General features: G+C 45.6%; 1 long non-coding RNA gene across 2 annotated transcripts in view; it reads left to right on the top strand.

Moving 5' to 3' along the window:
* Positions 1-9,090: 9,090 nt before the first annotated feature.
* Positions 9,091-24,904, top strand: part of LOC144770120 (uncharacterized) — a 558,291-nt gene continuing 542,477 nt past the window's right edge. For both annotated transcript variants that reach the window (XR_013598802.1, XR_013598801.1), the window contains exon 1: positions 9,091-9,202. This is a non-coding gene — a long non-coding RNA (uncharacterized LOC144770120). The remainder of the gene's footprint in view (positions 9,203-24,904) is intronic.

Genomic DNA, 24,904 nt, shown 5'->3' with positions numbered 1-24,904 from the left:
TATCTGTTTCTGATAATTAACACAAAAAAGGCACTGCATTTACAATGCCAATAGTTCCAACTCTTGTAAATGCGAGCCCTCGACCGCCATTGTCCCAAGCTGCATGGAAAGTGAAAGCGCTCATGGCGCTCTGAAAGTTGCAGGAAAGTATGTCATGCTTGCAGTACGAGAAACGCATTAAAGAAAATAGTGCTTACAGACTAAAATAAGACATACCATGTAACAACTGAAGTAAAAGGGCCAGTCCTCACAGGAGGTTACATATAACAAGCATTGAAAATGCAATAGGTCTCGCCTTTGATTAAGTTAAAGCCATTTGCTTTGCTAATGGTATTGCATAGCATAGCAAATGGCTTTAACTTAATGAAAGGTGAGACCTATTGCATTTTTAATGCTCGTCATTCCTTCTTTCTACCTAGATCACTATGTTGCTATGTCTCTGTTCCATTTATGCCTCTCTCTTTTGTTAATGTTCAAAATCTGGTAATGAAAAATAAATTGCAGAGTCACAAAAGAGTGCCAGTGCCAGAAAGCGACGGTCCAAATTAAGCACTGTTTGTAGGTAAATAAGAAATCTATTAAAAATGAAACGCTTTGTGTTTCGTGATGCGTGAGCCCTGCATTATAGCAACCTATTGATTTTTAAAGCGGCTGACTGCCTACTCAACCATTGAAATCAGCATGTCCTGCAGCCCCTAACGAAAACGTTGTGTGGGTGTCCTAGCACACTGTTATGGGACTTCCAGTTTTGCTTTTGACAATTATAAAGAATGTTCCAAAAAAGCATGATAATTGATCTCCTGCAACACACGTCCATGCTCTGCAATGCACCAGCTCCCTGTGTTTTTTGTTTTCCTCACCAAACTGCCATATGCCATGAACAGCACCACTTTCATACCCGACAACTAGTTACTGCTTCCCGGTGCCATGACCCTGTGCTGAGACCCCAAACCTTCCACAGTTCCACCACTTACGGTCTAACGAACTCATACCACCACCCGGAAGAAGTCCTAATAACCACCATCACTTAACTAACAAAAAAATCAACACTGCCAGGAGATGAAAATAGGAGGAGAGTGTAAGAAAAGTAAACAAGAGAGTCTCCATTCAAAGCAAGGAGACTGGTGTCTACCCGCTTGTGTTGACATCACCTCGAGTCATAAGCCTCCATTTTGAATGGACTGGGCAAATTAAGTCTTTTTGCAAGACAATTGAAAAGGGTGGGTCTGCCATGGATGCTTTCAGAGCCTGAATGAGGGACTGCCCCTGCCCGCGAGGAGCAGTTGGACGCTCAGCATGTCATTCATGCATACCTGCCAGTCCCCTAAGGGACGTTCTCCTTAGGCAAGCTTGTTGATACTCACAAGGTTTCATTTTGAGTTTACACTTCCGAATGCGAGTACACGAACAGATAAAAAAAGAGTGTTACATGTTCTTCTAGGCCTACGTAGCTGCCTAGCACAGATCAAAGCCTGGATTGCCTAGATTCGAGAAAGCAGGCATGAATATGCATTGTATTTTTCTTTCGAAGGTGACTACATGGTTAATTGCATGGCTAAGCAGACATATAGTGCTATATAGAAGAGAAATAGATATTCTGAAGCTGCCCAGAAGATTTGGCACCTAGCATATGTGACGAGTAAACATTTCTGGACTCCTGTCCCGTTCTGTTACAAATCACCATTTCCAGGTGAGTAAATTATTTGTTTCAGTCGCAGCAAACCACACTACAACTCCAAGAAGACATTAGACTGTCAGTCAAATGGAAGCTAAGTGCTGCGATCATTGTGCCCGCAGGATGTGGCAACCCTAACTCTCAACTCACCCGAGGGTGTTGGCGTGCTTGCATTCATTGTTACACTCCAACAACATAGAAATGTCTCTCATTTACTTCAGTTGTGGTCACCCGTCCCGAAAACCTTCCTCGTGTTCCGTAAAGTAATATTTCCATCTCCATTCAATTAAATAGCCTGTCCTCAAAAATCATTTGAAACCATTCACATTGAAGTGAAAACGGTTAGATGTGTGTCAGAAAATCCCTGACCAATATAGCAGCTCACACAATGCTGGAATTGAGCCATTTTGTGTCATGACTTGGTCAATCCCTTAGCTGCAGAGTGGTTCTTAAAAGTACCAAAAGTTATTTCTACCAATGCATTCACTGCATCCAACCGGCATCTTAAATTGTGTAAACTAGATAGCGTCTCGATGCGATCTCGAGTCCCATACACTGCAGCCAACCTGAAGGTTAATGGAGTGTGTGTAGAGAGTCACGCTGGCCAGTGGCGTAACGAAACTTGAGGGGGCCCCCCTGCAAACTACATGGAGGGGGCCCCCCTCCCATCCTCCTTGCCAGTCTAGAGCTCTCAGGCCAGCGACCCACCGTACTGCACGGGATGCGGGGCTATTGTTACACCACTGTAACTAATCCAGCCGTTATAAGTAACACTGGATGGTGGAGTCAAAGGTTGGGCTTAGTCTGCCAGCAGGCTATCATAGGTGGTGGTCCATTCCTTACAGGGTCCCTGCCATCAGTACGCCGGGGCAGTTTGCCCAATTTTAGTTGGGTTTCCTGATGCAGACTCCTGTCATGATATACAACATCGGGCCCACTCATCATTCAGTTTTGACAAAAGTGCATCCGTTTTAAAACATTTGACAATGCAGTATTTCAAAAGCAGATGTAACTACAAAGAGCACATTTTGATAATACATTTTTATTAGTAGACAATAGCAATCTTAAGAGGCATTGCATAGCTTCATACACACTGTGACCCCAATTCCATCACAGTCTCTCTCAGTCTCTCTCTGTGAGTCGGTCTCTCTCTCAGTCAGTCAGTCTCTCTCAGTCAGTCAGCCTGTCAGTCAGTAAGTCTGTCAGACTCTCTCTCTCTCTGTCAGTCTGTCAGTCAGTCGGTCTCTCTCTCTCTCTGTCAGTCTCTCTATCTCTCTCTTTCTGTCAGTCTGTCAGTCAGTCAGTCTCTCTCTCTCAGTCAGTCAGTCTCTCTCTCTCTCAGTCAGTTCCTCAGCCAGTCAGTCTCTTGGTCAGTCAGTATTCAGTCTCTGAGTCAGTCAGTCTCTACTCTCTCTCCACTCTCTCTCTCTCTTCACTCTCTCTCGCTCACTCTCTCCACTGTCTCTCCACTCTCTCTACCTCCACTGTTTATCTCCACCCTCTCTCCACTCTCTCTCTCCACTCTCTCTCCACTCGCGCTCTCTCTCTCCACTCTCACTCTCTCTCTACTCTCTCTCCACTCTTTCTCTCTCCACTTTCTCCCTCTCCAATCACTCCACTCTCTCCGTTCTCTCTCTCCTCTCTCCACTCTCTCTCTCCACTCTATCCTCTCTCCACTCTCTCCACTCTCTCTCCACTCTCGCCACTCTCACCACTCTCTCTCCACTCTCTGTCCACTCTCGCCACTCTCTTTCCACTCTCTCCCCACTCTCTCTCTCTCTTCACTCTCTCTCGCTCACTCTCTCCACTGTCTCTCCACGCTCTCTCCACTCTCTCTCTCTCCACTGTTTATCTCCACTCTCTCCACTCTCTCTCCACTGTCTCTCTCCACTGTCTCTCTCCACTCTCTCCACTCTCTCTCTCTCTCTCTCCACTCTCTCTCCACTCTCTCCCTCCACTCTCTCCCTCCACTGTCTCTCCACTGTCTATCTCTCCACTCTCTCTCTCTCACTCCACTCTCTCCCACTCTCTCTCACAAAGTAGTGTGCGTTGCCATGGGTGTCCGCAGAAATGTTTCCGGGGGGGGCACATTTTTAACTTCATCACCATCCCCCTTGCACCCTTCTCCCCTCTGCCTTGCACCATTCTCGCCCTCCCTCTTGCACCCTTCTCCCCCTCCCCCTTGCACCCTTCTCACTCCCCCTTGCCCCCCCTGCGGACGCCCACATGGTGCTTCTAACAAGAGTGCTTACCTGAGGGCACCATTTTGCTGCCTCGTCCCTTCTCATATGAGCATTGCCCTGGAGAATGCTTTCTCTGGGGGTCTATGATTTACACGACAGCCTCATGTGCGTTTGGAACGGGAAAGTGTATGTCAGAAGTGCTAAGACCGAAGAGCCATCGCAAGACTTGGCTTTACATTTCAGACTCATAACTCAGCCTGCACAAGACAAGGTAGGATTGCGCCACTGCCCAGCTATCTCCCATGGGAAACTCTCAGCGGAAGCAGAACCAGGTCAAAGTCTGCCCTCACAACTGCAACTGCAGCGGTTGAACTCTCAGCAGGTGGGGCCTGCCCGGTGCTCTGTAGTGCAGAGAACTACCCGCCACAGGAGCTTTAGAAAACCAGTTAAAAAATAAATTAAAAAAGTTCATTTTGCTTTAAATCCATTAGACATCTTTTTTTTTGTTTAATCTTGAGTAATAAATCCTTCCAAATCTTTTTTTATTCGCCAAATGCGCGGTTAGCAAAAAAAGGGAATAGTTTAGGTGTGTGTCCTTCTACATTTAAATAATGAACATCTTCAATTTATTGGTAAATACAATAGTATCCCTTTAAGGTGTTTCTGAATCACAAGCATTGTATCTATGAAAATTGTAGTTCTGGGGATCTTATTCAGATGTTTATATAATTGCTAACTACAACCAGCTCTAAGTGCCATCTAAGGGTCAGCAGAGCTCTTCCTATGTCTCTGTAGGAAGGACAGAAGGTGGCCCTTCTTTTTTTGGTTTGTCTGCTTGCAGGCAGGAAGTTTAAGAGCTCCAAACTCCATGGCTCCGTGTGCCTGTGGTATTTACAGAGCTGGGAATAGAAAAAATTACCCCACTATCTCATAAATTAGGGGCGTGGTGTGGCAACAGAAAGTGGGTGGAGTCAAGAGGGGCAGTCATGAAACAAGCAGTGGCACAGTCAACTTATACACTTGTATTTTAAAAACTGTCAATAAAGGCAAGTGTGACAGTCATTTTGTTCTGGCTTACTTAATTGGTATCAAACAGGCAATATTTCTAAACATCTTATGGGGTTACGTCACCTTCTGTCGAGATCTTGGAATGTCCAGCAGTTTCCAGGGGGTGGTAACAATGCTAAGATAACTCAATAAAATCTGTTTGAAAAAAATGCCACGATAACTCTAGTGGTTAATGCACTTGGTGGAGTGACAGGTGCTTTCTCTAGTCACAGTTCTAACTCATCATAAAGTATCATAGATGGGTAACGTCCTCACTGAAATGCACAGTGTGCGACATTATTATCACAGATTTGGATCTGAGATAGCTCAGTGGGGTACTGCTCTTGTCACAGAGCCCATTTTGTTACTTGCAGTACATACGTCACAATTCTTCTAATATAGTACTCTGAGCTGTCATGTAGCTGGTCAGCAACACAAGGAAAAGAATGCTGACGAGGTCAGCTGTGTAGCAGAGAGTATATCTGACTTCTGGGTCAGCAACCCCCGGGGCCCCCCACCCTTGTCAGGGTCCCGAGCAGTGCTCTGGGTGGGCTGCCTCCTGCTCTCTGGGGCCCCCACCCCCATCCTCTTTCCGGGCATCCTGCGCGCTGACTGAAGAGAAACAATGTATGTTGAAACTTTGTTTCTCTTCAGTCAGAGGGAGGGGGCGAGGGGCTCAGAGCAGGCTGCAGACAGCCTGCACCTGCATTAGAGGGAGAGAGGCTTGCTTCCACAGGCCTCTCTCACAGCTCTGAGAAGAGCTATGGGGGGGGCCCGGGGCCCCATTTATTTACTGAAGAGAGTGGGCCCCCCCGCACCGCGTGGGCTGCGGGGGCTTTGCGTTCCTGCACTATGTGTGCTAACGGTAAAATGTAACCGGAAGTGTAATCGGTTTATTGTTAGAACACTTGAGTACCGGAACCCCGCAGTAAATGGAAACATTATAATCCTGTGCTAACAGTTATCCCCGGCATATCTACCGCTACCTGGAGATGCCATATTTACTCCTCAAACACTGAAGCGCTCAGCTGCGCGGAGATGTGTATTCCTGGGCACTTCTGCCCCTATCGTGTGTCTTGGGGTAGGGGCTGCGGGGGGAGAGGTGAGGGGCCAAACCAACACGTGCGTAAAAATCAATCAGTTGCTTTCCATATGCAGCTCCGGAGTCGTCGCAGGAAGCAGCGACTTTCAACATTGTAACGTGAAACAGAAGAGCAACGTGTGAAGTCTGGGAGTGAGGGTACTCAGAGACTGACAGTCCAGGGCCACATGTGAGGGTAGAGGAACGAATGTATGAGGGCTTAAGACACAGAACCCAGGGCTTCGAAGAACTGAAAAGGTGCACATATGTGCAGTGATCATATCTGGAACTGTGTAGAAGCATGAATCATGCATGACCAGTAAGGGGGTAAGTGCAGGCACGCCATGCCAGCAATCGGACACTGCCAGCTGTGCATGCCAACTGCAATTGTCAAGAGGATGTGGTGGATCTGTGGACTTTGCAACTGTGGAACCGTGTTCGAGTCTTGGTGTTGGTTCCACACCCTGTGGTCCTGAACAGATCATTTAACCTGCGTATAAAAAAACATAAAAAATAAAAAAACATAAAACTGGTTGCTGTGGTACAAGACGATGGTGCGAACAGTAAGGGTGTGAGTGCAGGCATGCGATGCCAGCAATCGGACACTGCCAGCTGTGCATGCCAACTGCAATTGACAAGAGGATGTGGCGGATCTGCGGACTTTGCAACTGTGGAACCGTGTTCGAGTCTTGGCATCGGTTCCATACCCTGTGGTCCTGGACAGATCATTTAACCTGCCTATAAAAAAAATATAAAACCGGGCGCCATGGTACGAGACGGTGGTGCCAGCCAGGAGGGGGCACTGCCATGCCAGCAGCAGGTTGACGCTGACAAGCACGTGCACAACTTCTGTCCGTCCATACGAGCGCACATCTGGCTGCGGAATCCGTATTGATTCCAAAAGGCCCTCGCATTGCAAGAGCAGCGCGCAATGGTGCCAGCCAGGAGGGGGCGCTGCCATGCCAGCAGCAGGGTGACGCTGACAAGCGCATGCACATCTTCTGTCCGTCCGTACATGTGCACATCTAGCTGCGGAATCCGCATTGGTTACAAAAGGCCCTCGCATGGCGAGAGCAGTGCATACACGCTGCTAACACCAGGCGAGACCTAAAAAAAAAAAGACTAGTGGCCATATTAACTAATGAAAAGCAGCCATTTACAAAGGATAGTATAAGGAGCCAACTAGATAGGTGTTGCTTAAGGCCTATATCCTGAATAAAGCATGTCCCGAAGAGACAGCGAAAGTGCTGCCTAGACGAGACCTAAAAACGAGGATCATTTAATTTGCTCTTACAAAAACAAAACATGGAAGGAAGTAGTTTAAAGTTAAACACAGATGATGGACAATAACGACAGGGCCGTAACACAGGCCCACGCAGCCCCCGCGGTGCGGGGGGGCCTCGGGCCCCCAAGCTCCAGGGGGGCCCATTAGCAGAGTACTCCGGCCGCAGAGCTAGGGCCGTAGCCAGGACACAGGCAGCTTGTGCAGTATTATTACAACTCTTTAAATTAAAATGTGCACAATGTAAAAAGAAAATATTCAACCTTTGAAATGCACCCTTACTAAAGAAAAATAACCTCTGCAATGAAACCGGTCCCCGGTAGCTTGTCTCCTTTCTGGTGAAGAATTGGCTTGGTAGTTTGGTCTGCCCTGTTCCCATGATGCACTGGGCCAGGGACAGACTAATTTGCATATAGCCAGGTTCTGAGCTGGGATGGGGCAGTGAGCTAAATAACGGTGATGGATCAAGCCCTGATCTTTGGACTGGGTAAGAGTGGTCTGCTTAATTCAGACACTCTGTTCATCACCACCCCCTTTTCTGAATCGTTTTTGGCCACTATAGGTGTGGCAGGGTATACTCAGACATGAGTCCCTTGCTCACTGCTCCATCAGGATTCAAGCAAGCCGGGCCGACGAGGCTGAAATGCCAGAAACCGGTCCCCGGTAGCTTGTCTCCTTTCTGGTGAAGAATTGGCTTGGTAGTTTGGTCTGCCCTGTTCCCATGATGCACTGGGCCAGGGACAGACTAATTTGCATATAGCCAGGTTCTGAGCTGGGATGGGGCAGTGAGCTAAATAACGGTGATGGATCAAGCCCTGATCTTTGGACTGGGTAAGAGTGGTCTGCTTAATTCAGACACTCTGTTCATCACCACCCCCTTTTCTGAATCGTTTTTGGCCACTATAGGTGTGGCAGGGTATACTCAGACATGAGTCCCTTGCTCACTGCTCCATCAGGATTCAAGCAAGCCGGGCCGACGAGGCTGAAATGCTAGAAACCGGTCCCCGGTAGCTTGTCTCCTTTCTGGTGAAGAATTGGCTTGGTCGTTTGGTCTGCCCTGTTCCCATGATGCACTGGGCCAGGGACAGACTAATTTGCATATAGCCAGGTTCTGAGCTGGGATGGGGCAGTGAGCTAAATAACGGTGATGGATCAAGCCCTGATCTTTGGACTGGGTAAGAGTGGTCTGCTTAATTCAGACACTCTGTTCATCACCACCCCCTTTTCTGAATCGTATATCCTGAATAAAGCATGTCCCGAAGAGACAGCGAAAGTGCTGCCTAGACGAGACCTAAAAACGAGGATCATTTAATTTGCTCTTACAAAAACAAAACATGGAAGGAAGTAGTTTAAAGTTAAACACAGATGATGGACAATAACGACAGGGCCGTAACACAGGCCCACGCAGCCCCCGCGGTGCGGGGGGCCTCGGGCCCCCAAGCTCCAGGGGGGCCCATTAGCAGAGTACTCCGGCCGCAGAGCTAGGGCCGTAGCCAGGACACAGGCAGCTTGTTGAGTATTATTACAACTTTTTAAATTAAAATGTGCACAATGTAAAAAGAAAATATTCAACCTTTGAAATGCACCCTTACTAAAGAAAAATAACCTCTGCAATGAGGCCCCTTCGAAAACACAGCAGTTGTTGTGTTGCTGATAGCAGGCTGCAGAAGCAGGAAGGCGGTTTGTCCAGGGTATGACCTCTGAGAGAGGCGGAGGGAGATAGATCACGTGCATGAAAGGTTTAGTTAACTCCCCTCAGCATTGTCTCTGCATGCGTGCTGGGAGTCTGACCTGACTAGAGAAAAAGAGCGGGCAATTCCAAAGAGGGACGGAAAGTCTCTCTCTTTGCCTGTAGCCTGAATCTTTCCGACACACAGAAAATTGGACGGAATCTTTCCCCCAGACATGACATCCTCTTTAAAACTGTGGTGTGGGTAAGTTTTGCATTTCTTTCACATATGCACTCTCTGGCAGAAAGGGAACCACTGGACAACTTTCCGGATATATTGCAATGAGCAGTAAATACAACAAAAGTAATGTTTGAAATGCATAGTTAGTCCTGCAGGCGCATGCCAGAAATCCTTGCACGTTATAGTTTGGAGCGCTAATGTACATTTTTAATAACAACAATCGACTTCACTGTCAGGATGATAACTGCAATTGGTGTTTTAATGTATTCTCAAAACATCAGGTATTACTTTCACACTTCAGAATTGATGCTTGCGCACTTATAAATTGTGCCAGTGGGCCCTATTATGTGTAACACAATCAACCACTCAAACTTTCAATCCAATCGCACTTTGAATTTCTGTTTTACCACAAAAATCATGCCTGTGAACATCAGTTCATGTCAGATACTGTTACAGAAAATCAAGGACAGCTCTAAAGCCTGCTACATGACCTAATGCTCCTTGGTAGCTTTGCACACCTGTCCCTGCTAGCAGTATGTACATGTTTTGTGAAGGTGTCTTGAAAGGATGATTGCTTCCTGTCTCTCTATTTTGTAAATGTTAGTGAGGTTTGCACAGTTGTCATCTAGGGCAGTGGTTCCCAAACTTTTGACTCCTGAGGACCCCCATTGAGTCACCACTGGAAGCCGGGGACCCCCAAGAATTTGTATGAGTTAATTTTCAAACATTAAAACAGTAATTCGAAAAAAATACACACATGTGCACACAAAACAAATACTCAAAGTACTAAGGGTTTTGGGGCCAGATGTACGACCATTTCATTTAGCGCCTCGCAATTGGCGACACATTGCGAGTGGCAAATTACGAGTCGCTAAATGAAATGTACAAAAGTGTGTTTAACACTGTTTTGGATTCCCAATGGGGTCGCAAATTGCGAGGTTCATTAATATTAATGAGCCTCTCGCAATTTGCGAGCCCATTGGGAATGCCAGCCCTCCCAGCGATGGTGGCCTGCTGGGCTCTGCAGGCCACCATGTCTCGGACTGCTTTTAAATAAAGCAGTATTTTTTAAAAAAAATGTAGCTTGTTTACCGTGCATTTAAAAAAAAAAAAAGAAAATGAAACGTCCCTGGGACCACTGCCTGCCCTTAAAAAATAATTGTGCATGCATTTGCAAAGGGAAGGGGTCACCCCTTCCCATTTGCGAATGCATTACCATCTACTTGAAGTAGGTGGTAAATGTGACTGTTATGCGACCGCAAAACATTTGTACATGGTTTTGAGACTCACTATTTGGAAGGGAATGCCCCTTCCAAATAGCAAGTTGCAAAACCTATTTAGAGAGTCGCAAACAAATTGCGACTTGCGAAATAGGCTATGTACATGGCCCAATAGGTTTTTGTATGCGCAAACGGGTTCGCGAACCCGTTCGCGCATATAAAAACAGTTCGTACATCTCGCCCGTAGTATTTTATATTGAAGTAATAGCCCCTCTGTCACATGTATTTCATTTGTTTTATAGCATCTCTTATACCATGGTAGGATGTCAGAGCACTTTACATCACACACATAGAGACATTGAATCATACATGTAAATCAGTGTGTATAAAAAATTTTTAAAGAGTGCTTGGTCTGGAAAAGCACAAACTCAGGATTCAGAACATAACACAGTGGCTAGCATTGACTTTACCATTAAAAATGTATTTCCACCCAAATATATCTTTTTAGCAGCATCAGGTTAATGAATAACTGGGACAAAATATAAGTTACTAACTGGTACCATGCAGTTTGCAAGCAGCTCTCTGAAGACAGTTTATAGGTCCCTCTGCTAGATTACGATTGTCACTTATGAAGTGCACAGTAACAAAAACAACTCTGTGACAAAAGCAGAAACCACGAACCTAGGCACATAAAATACTGCTTTTTAAGATGCATGTTACACGTTTTTTGCAGTAGGCACATTAACCCTCTGTGCTACATTAGTTAAATCAAAGCTGCCACTGAACAAAACTCTCCTGCTCTCCAGCAGGTCCATAAATCACTGGCATTCTCTTGACACTTTTATTGTTGCTGGAAAGCTGCTAATTATACAAGAAACGTTTCTGTGCTTTTAAAACTGTTGCCTACGGACCCCCTGGGAATGTGTCACGGACCCCTGGGGGTCCGCGGACCACAGTTTGGGAAACACTGATCTAGGGTATTTATTTTGTAAAGTGAGTTTCAGCACCTAAAAGCCCTGAGGTAGTGCGCTCTACAGATATACATGATATAACATTTACTTCCAGTGACCTACCTGTTTTAAGAGCTGCTGCCCATGCTGCTCATGTTTTGTGCAAGTTTTTCACTCATCTCCTACCATTCTCTACCTATATTGTGAGGGAGCGTTCTCCTGCTACTTCATATAACTATGTGAAGGACACTTGCACAACTCCTTTCTGTGATGCACCATGTTGTGGGAGAGATGCCTGCCCAACTAATTTCCATGGATCAGCTGCTTTTCCTAAGAGTAATTTTTAGGGTCCAGCCTGCGAGAGCATGCGTTTCGCTTACGACACACTCTTGTCTAGAGAAAAGGGCTTGGAGCCTGACAGTTTCTTACCATTTGGCTTGTGTGGCACTCTTCTTTACAGCCTAGCAATTCATCACTGCATGCCTAACATAATTTCTGTTCATCTCTGTGGAGCAGGGACCAAGCACTGATTGATTCAACTTAATCAGTGTCCGTTACTGCTCCTGACCAGATTGAGGTACTATTTTGTTATTTTTAACTTTTAGTGCCCTGCAAATAGACGGCGTATGACTGGCAAAAAAATACCCAGCAGGACAAATAAAATTGCAAAAGTTTAATTTGTATTGTTAACTCTATTTTATTTTGGCAAGTCTTCTTTTCTCACTTTGCACTCATGTTTTATATTATTTTTGATCATGGGCGCTATTCTCAAAACATTGGGAGTATGTTATTGCGAAGCGACATCCTTTCTTTCTTATGTGAAATTTCTGAAATGATGCTTTAACACATAATCGTGCAGGACACCCAAAACCACCCCACTCAAATCCGGCCCACTCAATTCAATCCACACCAGACCAATCCAATCCAATCCAAATCACTCACTCCAATCCAAACCACTCACCCCAATCCAAACCACTCACCCCAATCAAATCCACTACATACCTCCACACTCCAATCCTCCCATCCCGTCCCACTCTAGTCTGCCCCATTCCATTCCAAAACAATCTGCCCCACTGCAATCTGCCCTATTCCAGTCCCAAACAATCTGCCCCACTGCAATCTGCCCTATTCCAGCCCCAAACAATCTGCCCCACTTCAATCCAAAACAATCTGCCCCACTCCAATTGCCCCACTTCAGTCCAAACCACCTCACCCCAATCCACCCACTCCAAACCAATTCACCCCACTTTAATTTGAAACAATATTTCCCACTCCAATCTGCCCCAATCCAAAACAATTTGACCCTCTCCAATTTGCTCACTCTAAACTGCCCCACTCAGATCCAAAACAGTCTCCTTCATTCCAATGTGCCCCACTCCAATCCAAAACAATCTGCCCCACTCCAATCTGCCCCACTCCAATCCAAAGCAATCTGTCCCACTCTACTCCAAAACAATCCAACCCACCCCACTCAAATCCACCCCACTCAATTCAATCCACACCAGACCAATCCAATCTAAATCACTCACCCCAATCCAAACCACTCACCCCAATCCAAACCACTCAACCCAATCAAATCCACCCCATACCTCCACACTCCAATCCTCCCATCCCGTCCCACTCTAGTTTGCCCCATTCCATTCCAAAACAATCTGCCCCACTGCAATCTGCCCTATTCCAGTCCCAAACAATCTGCCCCACTGCAATCTGCCCTATTCCAGCCCCAAACAATCTGCCCCACTTCAATCCAAAACAATCTGCCCCACTCCAATTGCCCCACTCCAGTCCAAACCACCTTACCCCAATCCACCCACTCCAAACCAATTCACCCCACTTTAATCTGAAACAATATTTCCCACTCCAATCTGCCACAATCCAAAACAATCAGACCCTCTCCAATTTGCTCACTCTAAACTGCCCCACTCAGATCCAAAACAGTCTCCTTCATTCCAATGTGCCCCACTCCAATCCAAAACAATCTGCCCCACTCCAATCCAAAACAATCTGCCCCACTCCAATCCAAAACATTCTGTCCCACTCTACTCCAAAACAATCCAACCCACTCCAATCCAACCCACTCCAATCTACCCCATCCCAAACTGCCCCACTCCAATCCAAATCAATCCGCCCCACTCCAATCTGCCCCACTCCAATCCAAAACAATCTGCCCCACTCAATTCAAAACAATCTGACCTAATCCAATCCAAAACAATCTGCCCTCTCCAATCCAAAACAATCTGCCCTACTTCAATCCAAAACAATCTGCCCCACTCCAATCCAAAACAATCTGCCCCACTCCAATCCAAACAATCTGCCCCACTTCAATCCAAACAATCTGCCCCACTTCAATCCAAAATAATCTGCCCCACTTCAATCCAAACAATTTACCCCACTCCAGTCCAAAACAATTTACCCCACTCCAGTCCAAAACAATTTACCCCACTCCAGTCCAAAACAATCTGTCCCAGTCCAATCCGCCCACTACAATCTAAAACAATATTCCCTACTCCAATTGTCCCCACTCCAGTCTGCCCCACTCCAGTCTGCCCCACTCCAGTCTGCCCCACTCCAATTCAAAACAGACAGCCCCACTTTAAACCACCCAACTCAAAACTAAAACAATTTGCCCACTATAGTCCGCCCACTCCAATCTTCCCTACTCTAATTTGCCCCACTCCAATCCAATCCACCTCACCCCAATCCACCCACTCCATCCCAATTCACACTCTAATCCACCCAATCCCCACACTCCAATCCACTCCACACCAATCCAATCTAGCCCAATCCAGCCTAGTTAAATCTACTCCAATCCAATTCACCTTATCCCCATCCAAGCCACCCCACTCCAATCCAGTCCACTCCGATTCACTCCACTCCACAACAATTTGCCCCAGTCCAATCCATCTCACTCCTGTCCAAAACAATTTACCCTACTCCAAGCTGCCCCACTCCAATCTAAAACAATCAGCCCCACTCCAATCTGCCCCAATCCAAAACAATCCGCCCCACTCCAATCTGCCCCACTCTAATCCAAAACAATTTGCCCCACTCCAAAACAATCTTTCCCACTCCAATCCATTCCACACCAATCCCAAACAATCTACCCTATTCCAATCTACCCCACTCCAATCTAAAACAATCTGTCCCAATCCAAAACAGTTTTTCCCACCAGTCTGCCCCACTCCAATCCAAAACAATGTGCCCCACTCCAATCCAAAACAATGTGCCTCACTCCAATCCAAAACAATGTGCCCCACTCCAATCCAAAACAATGTGCCCCACTCCAATCCAAAACAATGTGCCCCACGTCACTCCAAACAATCTGCCCCACTCCAATCCAAAACAGTCTGCCCCACTCCAATCCAAAACAATCCGCCCCACTCCAATCTGCCCCACTCCAATCCAAAACAATCTGCCCCACTCAATTCAAAACAATCTGACCTAATCCAATCCAAAACAATTTGTCCCACTCCAATCCAAAACAATCTGCCCCACTCCAAAACAATCTGCCCCACTCCAATCCATCCCACTGCAATCTACCCTATTCCAATCTGCTCCACTCCAATCTAAAACAATCCGCCCCACTCCATTCGACCCCTCTCCAATCCAAAACAATCTACCCTACTTCAATCCAAAACAATCTGCCCCACTCCTATCCAAAACAATCTGCCCCACTCCAATCCAAACAATCTGCCCCACTTCAATCCAAACAATCTGCCCCACTTCAATCCAAAACAATCTGCCCCACTTCAATCCAAACAATTTACCCCACTCCAGTCCAAAACAATTTACCCCACTCCAGTCCAAAACAATTTACCCCACTCCAGTCCAAAACAATCTGTCCCAGTCCAATCCGCCCACTACAATCCAAAACAATATTCCCTACTCCAATTGTCCCCACTCCAGTCTGCCCCACTCCAGTCTGCCCCACTCCAGTCTGCCCCACTCCAGTCTGCCCCACTCCAGTCTGCCCCACTCCAATTCAAAACAGACAGCCCCACTTTAAACCACCCAACTCAAAACTAAAACAATTTGCCCACTATAGTCCGCCCACTCCAATCTTCCCTACTCTAATTTGCCCCACTCCAATCCAATCCACCTCACCCCAATCCACCCACTCCATCCCAATTCACACTCTAATCCACCCAATCCCCACACTCCAATCCACTCCACACCAATCCAATCTAGCCCAATCCAGCCTAGTTAAATCTACTCCAATCCAATTCACCTTATCCCCATCCAAGCCACCCCACTCCAATCCAGTCCACTCCGATTCACTCCACTCCACAACAATTTGCCCCAGTCCAATCCATCTTACTCTGGTACAAAACAAATTACCCTACTCCAAGCTGCCACACTCCAATCTAAAACAATCAGCCCCACTCCAATCTGCCCCAATCCAAAACAATCCGCCCCACTCCAATCTGCCCCACTCCAATCCAAAACAATTTGCCCCACTCCAAAACAATCTTTCCCACTCCAATCCATTCCACACCAATCCCAAACAATCTACCCTATTCCAATCTACCCCACTCCAATCTAAAACAATCTGTCCCAATCCAAAACAGTTTTTCCCACCAGTCTGCCCCACTCCAATCCAAAACAATGTGCCCCACTCCAATCCAAAACAATGTGCCCCACTCCAATCCAAAACAATGTGCCCCACTCCAATCCAAAACAATGTGCCCCACTCCAATCCAAAACAATGTGCCCCACGTCACTCCAAACAATCTGCCCCACTCCAATCCAAAACAGTCTGCCCCACTCCAATCCAAAACAATCTGCCCCACCCCAATCAGCCCCACTCAATTCCAAACAATATGCCCCACTCCAATCAGCCCCATTCCAATGTGCCCTACTCCAATCCAAAACAATCTGCCCCACTCCAAATTCTAAACATTCCACCCCACTGCAATCCGACCACTTTACCCTAATCCAATCCACCCCGATCCAATCTAATCCATCCCACCCAAATCCAATTTACCCCACTCCAATGCAATCCACCCCACTCCATTTCAATCCACCTCAATCCAATCCACCCCAATCTGTTCACCCCACCCAATCCAATCCACCTCAATTTAATCCACCCCTCTGCAATCCAATCTAATGCACTCCAATCCACCCCATGCCAATCTAGTCCACCCACTCCAATCCACCCCACCCCACTTAATCCAACTCACTCTTTCCCAATCCAATCCACCCCAATCTACTCCAGTCCAGTGCACCCTACTACCTCAGTCCACTCTACCCTATTCCACCACACTCCACTCCACTCTACGGTAGTGCACTCTGACACTGCACTCTACAACACTCTCTGCCACTGAACCAGTGAACTCTACTCCCCTCTACTCAACTCTGACACTCTACTTCCCCATCTCCACTCAACTCCAATAAATCCAGTGTACGGGACTCTACTCCCCCCACTTCACTCTAGGACACTCCGTGGCACTAACTTGTAGCCAACCTGGACAGGAGCCACACTGGCGTACAACATGGCAAAACCACATTGCCAAAGCCAACAGCTCTTGTATAGGCAAGACCTATTGGCCTTGCCAGTGCTTGTTATAGTTGCTGTCTATATTGTGCCTAGTCTAAGGAAAGATTGCACTGCATCTGCCAATGTTTCTATGTTTGAAGAAAACTTGCAAAGGTACTTTTGTGTTTTACCTCTACTCCTTGTGTGAGCAAAGCTTCTAGTCCTGCTGCCTAAGGTATACCTCTTCTCTGTGTGATGAAATCTCACCTTCTAGCCTGTGTTCTATCTGGTTTGTGTTGCCAAGAAGCCTACAATGCTGCTATTTGTGCAGTACGATTACTGCATTTGAGTTAAGTTTAAAATGCTGCTGCTTCTGTCCCCTGCTCCCTATGAGAGAAACTTTATTTGTAGCTGCTTTCACATTCTGTTGCAAATATTTCAGTGATTTCTTTGCCCCCACACCATTGAGCTATATACACTCAAACAGTGTCCTACGTAATCTGGGTGAGAAACTGACTTGACTGGGCTGAAGGACCACAGTGATGGACTGCAGAGAACAAGTTGTGAGAGAAGAACAAACACAATGCCGTAAAGGAAGAGGCAGGACAACAGGCAAAGATGGGAGGAAATAAATGAAAGTGGGAGAGGAAAGGAAAATGAAGTGACCCCTTAATACGATAGACCTTTGCAACTACTACACTATTTCTCTCTTTCCCATTTTAAAATAAGCTTTAGATTGGGCATTTCGGTCTCAAATCAGTATCGCATAGCACAGCATGGCCTCCCCCGTCATGTATATGCAGACGTTCTTCTACACCATAGAATGGGGCTGATAGTGCTGTTGAATCTGGGGAACATGAGAGGAGAGGTGTATGCTGGCTGTCAGTGTCCACATTCTTTTCGATCTGGTTGCATCATTCACAATTAACATCTGTCATAATGGATTTTACAGAGGTGGGTATTCAAGGCAGTCTAAACCAACATTGCTAAGACAGTGCCTTGAATACCTACCCATGCTTGAATTTAACAAAATCTCAGCAGCCTCGGTTTCCCAGTTTTGCTTGCTGTAAGAACTTGGAGTATTGGTTGAGAGAGTGAAAACCCACCTCAAATAATAATCACAAGCCTTATCAACATAAACCACTAGAGTCACTAACTAAACCTATGCTTAACTCTCTGGTAGCTTGCCACACAACAGCCGGTCTTACCTTTGAGGTAATGTGTAAGTTATTTATGCAGTACTCAAACAGTAATAAAGTGAAAACACAACAAAACTAAAATCGCAAGCCAATTTAGGAAAATGTAGTAAATTTTAATGAACAAGACTATACCAAAGCGATAAAAATCCAATAAGTAGAACAGGAGATACAAATAAGCGTCAATCGTGGCCATCTGATTGTGTTAGACCAGTTCAAAATCAAAAGTTAAGGATGACCGTGATGGAGCAAAGGTTGAATCCAGGGACTAGGTTCCTGCCAGTGGAAGGTTTACGTGGAAGGTTTACCTTCTGATTTAGAAAGTTTTATGGGGAAAATGTGGTCTCTGAAGAGGCAAGCTGGATTTGAAGTGTTGTTTGATGACGGTGGGTTGCTTATGAGCGGAATCACGGTGTTGTTGTTGACGAAGGCGGGAAAGCTAGTGGGTGAAGTTTGAAGTCCAAGCCTCGGATGGCCTCAAGGTTGATCGGATGCTGTTTGACATGGATCCTGGTGTGGCCCTCTCTACGTTCAGCATCCCAGCACGACTGGCGATTTGACATCAATGACTGGAGCTCTGAGTCCCACTTCTTGCAGTATAAGGGACAGGAGAAGTTGACTTTAACACCAGCCAAGGGTCTGTGTATAATTAAATTGATTTACTATTGCATGATCACCATTTGTGAATGCTTTGCACTTGAAAATGAAGCCATTTACCTATGTACAACTACCAGTCTGGCTTCAGATCATGCTGTAGCTAGGAGACTACTACCTTACACGTCATAAACAATGCCCTCCAGATGAAGTTACCACTGCCTCCTGATATTTCTGGACCTCTCCGCTTCCTTCAACACACCGATGATACACAGTTTTACTTGAAAGTCTCCTCCACTTCTAACATCCAGTGCCTCAAACACTGCCTGCATACCATGCAAACCTGGATGCCCAGCACCTAGCAGAAGCTCAACCCAACCAAGATAGAATTTCTGTTGTCTGAAAAAGCACCCAAACGCAGTGTGCAATTTCAAATCTTGCATACTGTACATTTCCCATACAAATACTACTTTGGAAAGAATATACGTATTGTGCACAGCTTTATGTTTCGTCATAGCTGAGGGCCAGGCCCCCCTAAAAATATCATTCTGGCTACGGCTTGCGGAGAGCTCCTGATTGTGTCCAGAGGGGCCCCCTCCACGTACCTTGCAGGGGGGCCCCCTCAAGTTTCGTTACGCCACTGAATAACGAAAGAAGTCACAGATGTGCACAGTATATACTGGTGGTATCAAGAAGAGAACATAAGCACACTTGGGATCCCCACATAATAAAGTGTCATGAGAGAGTTGAAAATCGGTTTGCTGAACAGATATGAAAAGAACTTATGTGGCTATGTTGAATCTGAGAATTATGGTCATTCAATTACCTGTGTATAACTGCATCTCTTCTTAAGGGATGATATGTGCAGGGAACGTTAAATGCATTTGGGAGAGGTCCATCAGTTTTAAGCTTGAGAGATTAAGGTAAATATTAAATGTAGATCCTAATAGCACAGAGCAGGTTTTTGAATTAACTGCGGCGGCAATTCCGCTGTGATGCAGCGGTTTATCAGAGTGGTCGGGGCTGCGTCGGCCAACAGACGTGAGCAGCACTACGGAGGTAGAGCTCTCGACGGCCGTTGGCCGACGAACACAGCTAAGGGGTTAATGAAAACGTTTGCTATGAATTCAATAAAAGAAATGCATCTAAAGGAGAAATTGGGAAGCTGAAAGGATTTATTAACAGAATGTATTTGTAGGACGCTGTGGAACCCACATCAAATAAGATGAGGCTATTCCTTTGGTAATTAGAGAAGAAGTGGACATTTAGTTGACATGGCATAATAAGACCATGTACTTAGAATTGAGGCAGGTGCACAGCTTCCCTTTGTCGTACCTTTTTCACAGATTTAGAGTTAATTTAAAGGTGCTCCACAAGTGGCGTCCGAACGCACTATGACGCCTAAAATGAATCAAATTAACGTGCTCCTAATGGGTCATTAGTTGCATCCTTGCAGGCACACAATCACCCCTCAATAACCAATGAGGGTTCTGAACACAGTATTCCTTCAATATTTCTTCATGTTTTATTTCACAAAATGTCAATGCTTTTACGTTTTGCTTTCATTTGTTCCATTCATTAGCTGATTTCACTGTTATACATGCGGCATATATTGCGTCAACATCCAATGCATTTCGGGCATATATGACTGCCCTTCATCAGGGTGCAATACTAAAGAAAATTCAAAAAAATGAAAATAATCAACATATAAACTATACATCAGCAAATTATTCGTACATGCGACTTGTGTAACTTTGTGTTCAATGTTAAAGTGTGAAACTAGAGTGTAAATATCCTACATGCCACCGCACGACCACTATTAATCCCGTGGAGTCAAAAAAATCCTTCTAAGTATCGAGTTTATAAGGTATGCACACTGTAAAAATTATTAGTGTATTTTACATTCGAACCCTTATAACCTTATAACCTGTGGGAGTAACTTACAAAATTAAAAAAAATTCACATGCCAGTGTCACCGCGTATAGCGAGAACTCTTCTAAGAAAAAATGGGGGAAACCAAATTGTAATACCTGTACTCATGCGGATTATCGCATTCAGATTGTTCAAAAAATCTAATCTCCAACAACAAACAAACTGACCTGTTCTTAACTCACACCAAAGTTTCTTCGAAGTTCCCAAAAGTTCCAGCTTGTTTGGACTATCAGTTTGCTTTCAAACATCATCTCATTTGCCTTCTCATTGGCCATGAGACCAATCATGTGACCAAAAAAACGAGCTAGACAACATACTTATGCACTACATAGTCTCCCTCCAGGAGTCTCACACTGTCTGTTGCAAAATAAAAATCCATAAAGTATCACCTTCTAGTACATGAAATAACGCTAAAAAAAAAATTACAAAATTACAACTGCTCCTCCCAATGCAGATAGGGGGCGCGAACCCTCAATAGCAAAAAAACTGACTCCAACGTCTGATGTCCTATGTGTAGAGCTATCTAGTGTGTCTGGGTGAATGTGCCTATTAACTAAAGCTATCCACAAGTCTAACCATAACATTCAATATACAAATATATAGTTCATACAAAGTAAAGTTACACAAGAGTCATCCATTTGATCAAGGAGCATTAAAGTCGGGGCGTGGCTTGGACGCCGGTGAAATGGCGGCGTAATTCTGTCCTCCTCCAGGCAGCTACGATCCTTCGTATACAGAGGGCTGCAATCCGACCACCTCTCCTGATCCAAGAGGAGATTTTGATGTCGGAGCTTCATTCCCGATGGTTCTGAAAATTTGAACCGAATCCGAGCCCGGGAAGCGGAGAAAAACAACCTTTTGTCCTGACCGCCGGACGCTGCGGAGCAGATCGGAGCCCAGACCCGGCTACACCCACGAGGCTTCCCGGAGTGCCTGATTTGCCTCATCACTGAGAGAGCAATGCTTTTAAAACGGCGATGACTCCAGGACATTACAATTCAGCGGCTGGGTTGTGAGTACAGCGCGATCATAAAAGAGGTTTTATTGGCAAATGTAAGAGGAAAACGGCGCGAAAATTACAGTTTTAAAATGGCGGTTTACCGGCGCTTCTGATTTCACGCATAGATACCCTGTGCCCCCGCTGTTATGATCCGCGCTACTAATAGCAGGCTTGCAGGTCATTTTGCACGCAGATAATGCTCCCTATCGTGTGTACACACTATGTAATGAGCGGGATGCTGACTTAGATGAGCTGACGAAAACGAGTGAATATCAAGCCAGTGCACGTTGTCTGCCACTGTCTCACCAGCGATTTACTCTCAGTGAGGGGTTTTGATTGGCCACAAGGATGTTGGAGAACGGAGTTCAGTATATATTTTTGCCCCTATGTGCCACACTGATAGTGTTTTCATCAGCAGCCTGTAAGCAAAGAGACGCGCCAAGAGATGTACAAAATGGCGGCTCCTACTGATATTCCTCTGTGTGGGGCTATGTATCCAGACTGAATGTAATGTGCACATAACCTTCCCGTAAACATAGCGCAAATCACTATCCACAATTCCCCACTAGACCTAAAGGCTCATTTGCGCGCTATGTACTTCACTATGAACTTCACATAAAGGAGCTCAATCAATTTATGTGCTACCCGACACTGGCGCAACACGACCCAGACACAGCGTTGTGAACTTTGTGAACCGCAAGAGAACAAACTGTCATCTGTAGATACTACTCTGCGCCGCACGCTGACGAAGGGTGCTACTGCATTACTCCCAGACCTGACCAACCAATAAAAATATAAAGACACTAACAATTCCCACCAACCAGCTTCAGAATGGGAGACAAAGATAATGGGAAGACTTCCAAGCGTCTGAAGTCTGACCCTCCGACTCCAGTCAAAGGAAAAAAGGAAGCAATGGAGACTATCTTAAGCAGACTGGAAGAAGTTAGAGACCTAGCCAAATCCACCAAAGAGGAGGTTGTTGCAGTTCGGCAAGACATCAAGGATATCAATTCGAGGCTGATGGACTCCGAGAGCAGGATAAGTAAACTGGAAGATTTCGAAAATAAAACCTGTGGAGCCATCAAGAAACTCACCCTGTGCTCGGATCATCTTGTGAGGAAAGTTGCGGAATTGGAAGACAGAAATAGGAGGGGGAATCTGAGAATTTGTGGAATACCAGAAAAAGCGGAGGAATCCCTAGGATCATGCATAACCTTCCTTGAACAGTGGTTTACACAGGCCACAAATCTAGCTTTTGCTCAGCCACTAGAGTTCGACAGGGCACATAGAGTACCGGGGCGAGTCACTAGGGATGAGAAAGGCCCGAGAGCGATAGTGTGCAAGCCGCTAAGATATCAACACACAGAGCAGATACTTACCTTCGTCCGTAAACATAACCATGTACTATGGAAAGGACAAAAAATCTTCATCTCGCAGGATTTTATCAAAGAAACTATGGATATCAGGAAAGCTTTCCTTGCAATGAGACCACAACTAAAGTCACTTTGATACATGTATGGTTTTATTGGGCCGACCAAGTTCAAAGTAACATTACAGGGTGTAACCCATGTGTTCTCTGACCCGCAAAAACTACAGCATCTACTATTCAACCAGGGGGACGGCAATATGGAGGTTTCCCCTTCGGACCAGATGAGCGCTTCTACATCCGGCTTAAGATGAGCTTTGATTGTCCTATAATAATAGACCCATGATCTCTGATTCCTCATAGTCCGACTAATCGAGCTTGAGTGTCTTCGCTCTGCACTCTGCTCCACATGCTCAAAGCCCATGGCTATTGTTACTACTTATTGGGTCTGCTCCACCTTGTGGCCTTAACCTGTTAGATATACTGACCTGAAATGGATGTCTAGTTGCACGGCTCTACTTGTTCATTTATGGTTCACCCACTTTGTTGCCTGTTCTATGATCCTTTTGGATGCAATGTCAATGGTTCTTTTCATGATTCGAACTTGACAGTATAATCTGTCTGGAACCTACTACAGAGCCTACTGTTGAGATTACTATGCTAGTATTCTTATGCTCTGATATTTGCGTAATATGTTGTATCTGTGCTTGTAGTCGTCAGTTATTATTGACGTACCTCATTCCCACTACTACGGTCACTATAGTGGCCTCTGCTGGGTTCACTGTTACAGTACTATTGTTATATCTATTTACCTACGTAATTGTTACACCTTTAATCTGAGGTATGTTTTGCAGCTCTTATGATTAATAGGTTTGAGTAAGCTGCTTGGAGGCGGCCTCGCGGCCGTTCCCGAGTCGCCATGTTCTTTTTCTACTATTGGGGTAGGAGGGTTGTGGGATGGGGAGGTGGGTGGAGGGAGGATGGAAGGGGTGAGGGGGGGATTGTTTTTGCATTTTGTGTATTTTTTTGCTTTGTTCTCTCTAATTTGCGTGCTATCTTGCAACCTAATGTGCTTCTTGAAGCCAATGTGGCTCTTACTTACACTAATATTATGCCCTACGTAGTGCTGCACCAATTGTGTCTAGGCCCACATGCAACCTCTTATGCTAATATAGCTCAAAGCAGTAAGTCAGAATGTTACACACATGACAGATGATGGCTCCCACTATAGACACTCCCATAGGGACGAAAACCATAAATAACCTTAAATTACTCTCACTAAATGTGAAGGGTCTGAACCAACCGATTAAACGACAAAAAGTACTTGATTATCTCCGTAGACAACAAGGAGACATAGCCCTACTACAAGAAACAAAGCTAGAGACAAAACACTTTCATACCCTACGTAATAAATTCTTTACTGAAGTGGTAGGCTCTGGAGCTGTGTCTAAGAAAAACGGAGTAGTGATATTACTAGCTAGGAAGGCCAATGTGGAAGTGGTTTCCTCCTCTGTAGACACGAAAGGTAGATGGATCTCGGTGAAATTAATCAAAGATGACACTGAATTTTACATCACAACGGTATACGCCCCCAACACACATGAACCTTCCTTCTGGTCAGAACTCGCAAAACAGATAGACACTATTCCGGACTCATCGGTTCATATACTAGCAGGTGATTTCAACCTTCCGTTTGACCCAGCCCTAGAGAGGGACTCTAAGTGCACCTTCCGACCAGGCAAAGCCCATAAGGAATTCACTAAGCTATGTAGTAGATTTCACATGATAGACACATGGCGTATACAAAACCCCGACGGTAGAGACTATTCTTTCTACTCCCCACCTCACGACTCGTTTTCGAGAATTGATTACATATTCATAACTAGGAACGCTGTAGCCAGAATAGAGGACACAAACATTGCACCAAGACTCGTCTCTGACCACTCTTGCATTTCACTTACTTTATCAAATATTAAGCCAATAACCCGCCAG

This window comes from Lissotriton helveticus, chromosome 7 (genome assembly GCF_964261635.1).
Source record: "Lissotriton helveticus chromosome 7, aLisHel1.1, whole genome shotgun sequence".
Classification (NCBI taxonomy): domain Eukaryota; kingdom Metazoa; phylum Chordata; class Amphibia; order Caudata; family Salamandridae; genus Lissotriton; species Lissotriton helveticus.
The sequence above is the reverse complement of the archived record's forward strand: the minus strand, read 5'-3'. Positions and strand labels throughout refer to the sequence as shown.